Source organism: Pyxicephalus adspersus, chromosome 2 (genome assembly GCF_032062135.1).
Source record: "Pyxicephalus adspersus chromosome 2, UCB_Pads_2.0, whole genome shotgun sequence".
Lineage (NCBI taxonomy): Eukaryota > Metazoa > Chordata > Amphibia > Anura > Pyxicephalidae > Pyxicephalus > Pyxicephalus adspersus.
Window position 1 is genome coordinate 119,580,126 of NC_092859.1, and position 6,367 is coordinate 119,586,492.

The following is a 6,367-nucleotide window of genomic DNA, read 5'->3' on the forward strand; positions in this document are numbered from 1 at the left end:
GTTCCAGAATGCGGTTTCTTTTTTCCTTTGGGTTAAAAACAGCCTAGCAGCCCCATGCAAATGTGTTTACCTACGGCGCAGTTTGCCACTTCTGGGCACATAGTAGCAGTGCAGTTTTCCATCACAGTTATGATTCTGGTTACATTTCTAACTCTGATCTTTTTACAATGTATATTTGAAGTTGCAGCAAGTCAGATTGAGCTTTCCTCATTTCCTGACTAATGGACATCCAGCAAACTCTAGTGTTTCTTCTCCAGCCTTCGGTACACTTTTTCAGTTATTGATAATTGATACGACCATTAGAGGTGACAGTTTAGAAATGATCTCTGCACAGAGAGAGAACAACCTATTCTATTCTATGGAGAAGGTGGTGAGGACAAGAGCTTAGGATTGCCATTGGCACCACTATGATGAGGGCCATCTGTACACTTCCCAGATCAGTGATTCTCTTTTCCAAGTGCACCGATCAGCAGGGTCAGGAGAAGGACCCTGCTTGGGGGGGCGCACCGGCCAGAGCCGCAGACAATGCTACCCCCCCCCGCATGGCTCTCAGAGGGCGGTGGGCATGTCTCTGAACACAACCCACCCACTTTTTCTGGAGGCTCAGTCCTGTGATGGAAGAGTGGGTGAGTTCTGGCATCATGACATCACAATGGGGGAAGTTTCTTCCCCACGCATGCGCGGTCCGGAGTCCATAGATTTAGTGGTCCATAGGTCCAAAAGGTTGCCGACCGCTGCTTCAGAGGATTCTAAGGGTACCTTGAGCAATTTGTGACTCTCAGATCAGTTTAGCTGACACCAATATGAAATGAAAAAGTTCTTTGAATTTTGTATTAGCATATTGTTGACAGAGGGAAAATGATGAGCCTTGGAGTGCAAAATCTAAACGATTCAGCATAAAACAAAGTGCCTTGCTGCCCTCCATACACCAGGGTGTTTATCCCCCTGTTCAGGCCAGTGTGAGATGGCAGAGCCCTCCCCCCGATCTCCCATGCTCACTTCTGGTTACTTTTAGGGAAGGATGGAGCTCTGGCTTTCTAACTCTCCAGAAGATGATGTCAATAACAGGAGGCGGGGTCAGACTGGGCGGTCCTTTCCATAAATACTAGTGGGCGTGTCGTACTGAGTTGAGACACACCCACCTCTTCTATTCTCTATGTGAAGTCTCCGCCTCTTTTAGGGGAGGGACTAAAACTAGGAGTCTTGGTAAAAAAAAAAAAAAAAAAAAAAAAAAAACAGTGGGAGTGTATTATCGTGGAGTCCCGAGTCGGTGTGGACGTCGGGTTATTCGGTGAAGGTATGTGCCGCTTGTTTATCATTCATCTCATCTTTGTGTGTGAAGCGGCCGTGGCCTCCGGTGACCGGGGGAGGCTGTGCTGGAGTTGGGGAGAGCCGAGCCGCTGGCTGGAATCTTTTCTGGAGGGGCGGGCATTGTGCTCCATGCCGAGGAGATGGACGTGGAGATTAAAGCTCCCGTTTTCACGGCGCCGTCGAATCTTTGCACAGGGGTGCGATGGCTGAGCTGGGGTCACCTGTGGTCCTCACACTCCGGGAAATCGGCGCCCACCCGGGCAGTGCTGGTGTCATTGGCAGCCAGACTGGTCAGGAGGACTTTCCACGTTGCAGATCGGGTTTATGTTGGGATGGGGCCGGGTTTCTGGGGCTCCCCCTCCTCCCCGGTAAGCACGGCGACCTCGGCATCCCATAATGTGTGAAGTGACGGTGGCACCACAGCCCCGGTACATTGTCCTTCCCTTGTGTCCAGCGGCTCTCCTCACCGAGGCTGCGCTCCCGCAATGACCTAGGATTTCCTGTGACATTGCTGGCCTCACCAGGCACCTTTATCTGTGACAGTACGCCAGATAATAAGCCTACACCTCGCAGCCCCGGAACCTCCGGACTGGTTTTATTTCTCGGGGGAATGTAAAGCTTGTAGGACAGCAGTGTCGGTGACAGGCCCGGGTGATTGGGGAGGAGGGGTATGTGCAGTGTGGGGACATATGAGGGCTCGGACTTGTAGTGTACGGGAATGTTTCCCGCTGAATATGAGCTGAGGTGCAGCAGCTGTTTACAACTAATACCCTGGCGCGCTCTCGGCGTCACCTCACAGCCACTCTTCCCTCTCTGACTGAACGTCTCCAGCGTACTCTATTTAATGAATCAGTCCGCCTACGTGCCTCGGTTTCATATCATTCGACCCCGCCTCCCTGGCTCTCTATTGGCTGCCATGCAACTCCACCCTATTCCTAGCTGATTGGTGTCACCGGCTAAGCCCGCCCTTCTAGTTGTTGCCCAGTTCCTGGGTTTCCGTATGGGGCGTGGCTTGACGTTGCCAGGGGTGGAAACCTTTGTTTGACACCGCCCTGTTCCTGGTTAGAAACGGAAGCGTATGGGGAAATGCTGCCTGCCTTATTGGTTAATGTCACTAAAGCCCCGCCTGTAGTAGAACCCGGAAGTTTAGGGATTCTCTTAGAGATTGAGTGGGCGGGGCTAAGAACAAAGAGGCAGCACTAGTGATTGCTTTCTCCGAAGCTGGGCACTGACCCTCCCCGAGCTGTGCACAACATAACGAGCGATATAGACGTCGTATATTCCGGGATTTACCATATTCGGCCCAGAAATAGGGGTTAGGTGGGGGAGGGGGTGACTGCAGGTCTCTTCTTCATAGTTCTGATAATGTAAAATAATCTGAATGCTGTGCTGCAGCTTCTCTTCCATCTCCATTGCTAGCAGGAGTCTCCCCATAGAGAGGATTTTGCTTTATATGAAGGCTACTTCCACTCTACATACAGTTTATCCTGTGCCCAAGCAATGTAGATGTCTCTCACTATGGGGGATGTAGCTGGGTTGGTCAGATGGATGCTCCGGCTTAGCCTAGGCCCAGCACCCTGGCACAGTAGGAGCCGGTTCTGCTTCCATGCCCAGTAGTGCTCTGCTTGAGTGTTTATATAGGAGGACATGGCCGGCATTGGAAATCATACGGCGGATGGGGTATTCTCTGCAGTGGGGAGCAAAAAATTAACTGCTTTATAAAAAAGTTTCCTATATAGCAACATAATATACCCCTCATTGGCTCTGCTTTGTGTCACAAGCAATGTATATAAAGCTTTGCTGCCCTTTTCCAGATTCAACGCTCTAAAAACCCTATGCCAATGCACTGGTCAGCTGACCATTATGTGAATACAGTAGATATGGAAAACGCAGTTGTTTTTGATTATGCTTGGATTCTATTTACCTTATTTATATGATATGGCAATATGACATTCCTTCAAACATTCCCCCATGGGAATCAATTACTGCCATTGAAACATTGGACTTGGAAGATTCCCACAAGGGAATGTCATATTGCTTGTTTTCTAAATAGATCCCATAGTGTATCTCTAGTAAGATGTTGTATGTGTCCCTGCTGGGTGATCCATGCATTCTAAACCTTACCTACTCTGCCAAAACAAAAAAAATGTTTTGAGTAGGGTAAACAATTAAGCCATGATCCAGAAATATAATATTATGTGCAGTGGCATTACCCCCGTTCTGCAAAGGTGAAACAGTTGTTTTTTTCTGCCTTAAACACATACCTTATACATCGTAGTATGGAATTAGGTTTGCATTGCTTTTAAAGGTGAAGTTGTATGTCTGTAGACCAGAGATTTTGGTCTACTATGGTTGGAATTAAATTGGAGACAAGGCTAAAGGTAAAACCTATGCTCCTGCAAGCATTCTGCATTGTGGGGCCTTCTTCATAGAGGCTTGAATGTTTGTATGAGCAGCTTTATGGGGAAGTTAAACATAGATCCTAATGTGAATGCAGAATGTCACATGCTATCAGAATTTCAGCAAGCTCTAAGTAGTGTCCAATCTATGGCTAGGTACGCTTGTGCAGTGGATCTTGCCCGATAATCCACTCAGGGGTGATATTGGACAAGAATCTGGCGTGTGTATTGCACTCGTTGTTCATCGTCTCAATGACCGTCCTGGCGGATCCACGGGCAATGGACGGTGAACAATCATAATGGAAGTGAAGGGGGAGAGAGCTCAGTGGGGTGCCGCTCCGTCGTTCTTCTCCTCACCTCCTAATAGAGCAGAACGGTGCTGCATGTAAAGTTCTCGTTCATGCATCGTGCAGTAGTTTTGTCGTTGGGGGAGATGTTACAAGTACTGCCCTGTATAAAATTAATGGGGGAAGTGGTAATCTGTTAAGTACTGCCCTCTGTCAAAGTTGCAAATGCTGGTTCTTCAAAAACCAGAGCTGCAGTCCCAAAGACCGACTGGCAAAGTACCAGCCACTGGATCACATGACCCCATGGCAGGTCTGAACCTCCTTTAAAGCCAAACTAAAGTAAAGAAAAAAAGGACACCCGCCTTAACTTCCCTATATCCATGATCCCTATTGATTGGTATTTAGCTTTGTCCGCGCAAGGCACCGCCATCTTTTTCCTTTTCCTTCTCCTTCTGGCTACGACACCTGATGTTGCACTGCACAGTGCAAAGTAGGGGGGACATCGCCTGATTTAGTTGGAAAAAGAAAATTACAGCGCATGCGTGCTTTTATTTTTTTATAGACAGGCTATCTACCCTTCTATATAAAGTAAGACTTGTGGTGATAGGTCCGCTTTAATGTGAGTCTCACCACTCTCATTAAGATCTGTTTTTAACCTCCAAATTGGAAATGCTTTTAGAAAACTTGCCGTACACGCGGCTCTAATATAAGCCAAACCCTGTGTGCATAAGACCTTACAGGGGGCACTCTTTTAGGTGAATCCTTATTGTACACATTTTTCTTTATTGAAGCACACACACCATCTTCACGCTTAAAACCACAGCTTACCTTCACTTTCCTTTTATCTGCAACTTTGGCCATTTGTTATGAAACTGAAGCAGAACTGTGGTGTACAATGTACATATCCACAAGGCTAATTGGTTGCTATAATTAGTTCACTACAGGTAAATTACTTCCTATTATAGAGTGATGATTTTATCATGCGCTGTTTGGGTCACTGGATATTTTTTAAAAATCTAGAGGTTTCTGTACCTTACAAGAAATACCTTGCTGACTAGTGCAGAGATCTTCTCAGTGCTTCGCTGCCTGGGGCTATAAAACATTTTAGTAAGAATGGCTTCACTGTCTGTACGCTGGTCCCTGCACCATCCATCTCTAATGGGAAGCTTTTGCGTGGCTTTGGGCAAAGCTGTACAGAAAAGATTGTTTGTATGGCAAGCATGTCAGTATTACATAAGGAAGAGGAAATTACAATAAAGTCTATCTCTAGACGGATCCTTTCTTTTTAGTTTTAGATACATTGGGGTAGTGTTACACCCTCGATCCTGTTGTTACTTCTGTCCCTGTTATCCCTCAAGCAAGAGGAAAGTGGAAATCTTCCAGTGAGGAGGACTGTGTGAAATCATATTGTTGGTACAGACAACACAAAGTAACATATAACTAAAAAGTAAACATTTGGGCTATACATACACTTTAGATACATTTGATAAAGGGGACACTTTCTATCTGTTAGCATGACTCTTCTTTGTATTTATATACCATAGAATGTTTTTGGACAGGTTTATACACTGTAGGCCTGGGTTGGCCAGCACTTGGCCCTCAAGCCATGTTTCTGACCCGCCAGCCAGTTTATGGTTTCTCCACTCATTGCTGTAATTTGAAACAAAAGCAGGTACTGGAAGTCCCATTACTTACCTCCTCTGCCAGGCTCTGCTGTACATTGCCACCTGTCAGAGCCCTGCAAAGGAAGTGAGCAAAGAGACTTCTGTGCCACTTTAATGTACAAGTTACAGCAGCATATTGGGTGCGGGTCTGCACTGCCAGAGGACAAGGAATGACGGGACAGGCAGTCATGGCTGCAGAGAAGTGATGGCTGGTTGCTGTGTGTGTAGTGAGGATATGTACACATGTTATCATATCACATAGAGGGTGATGATGTGAATAGTCAGTAAAAATAAGGGATGGTATCTACACTCCTGACCTTTACACAATGTACATTATATATTACTGCTGTCCCTGCACACTGACTTGTTCAGTATTTACCAATGGCCTACCGTTCTCTGTGCCCTGGGCTGGATGGCTGTCAGTAAAGTTTGTACAAGTGCTGACCACCGAGGACAAATACATAATGGCAGAGGGCCCTGTGCTAAGCTTCACTAATATTAAAAGGGCAGACAGCCCTGTACTCCCTATAGAGGGGTATATAGTGATGGAGGGGCCCTGTCCTTGGCCCCTATAGAGGATTTATAGTGATGGGGGTCCTGTACTCTGCTCACTATAGAGGGATATATAGTAATGGGGGGAGGGGGTGTCCTCTGTCCCTATGGAGGATATATAGTAATAAAGTGTCCCTGTCCTCAGCCCCTATAG

General features: G+C 46.7%; 1 protein-coding gene across 4 annotated transcripts in view; it reads left to right on the forward strand.

Annotated features, from left to right (window-relative positions):
* Positions 1 to 725: 725 nt before the first annotated feature.
* Positions 726 to 6,367, forward strand: part of SIN3A (SIN3 transcription regulator family member A) — a 51,051-nt gene continuing 45,409 nt past the window's right edge. Inside the window, exon 1 of one of the 4 annotated variants that reach the window (XR_011919526.1) lies at positions 726 to 1,297. The gene's annotated coding sequence lies outside the window, so the exon portion shown is untranslated. The remainder of the gene's footprint in view (positions 1,298 to 6,367) is intronic. The other 3 variants (XM_072402170.1, XM_072402166.1, XM_072402169.1) reach the window with 3 other exon arrangements.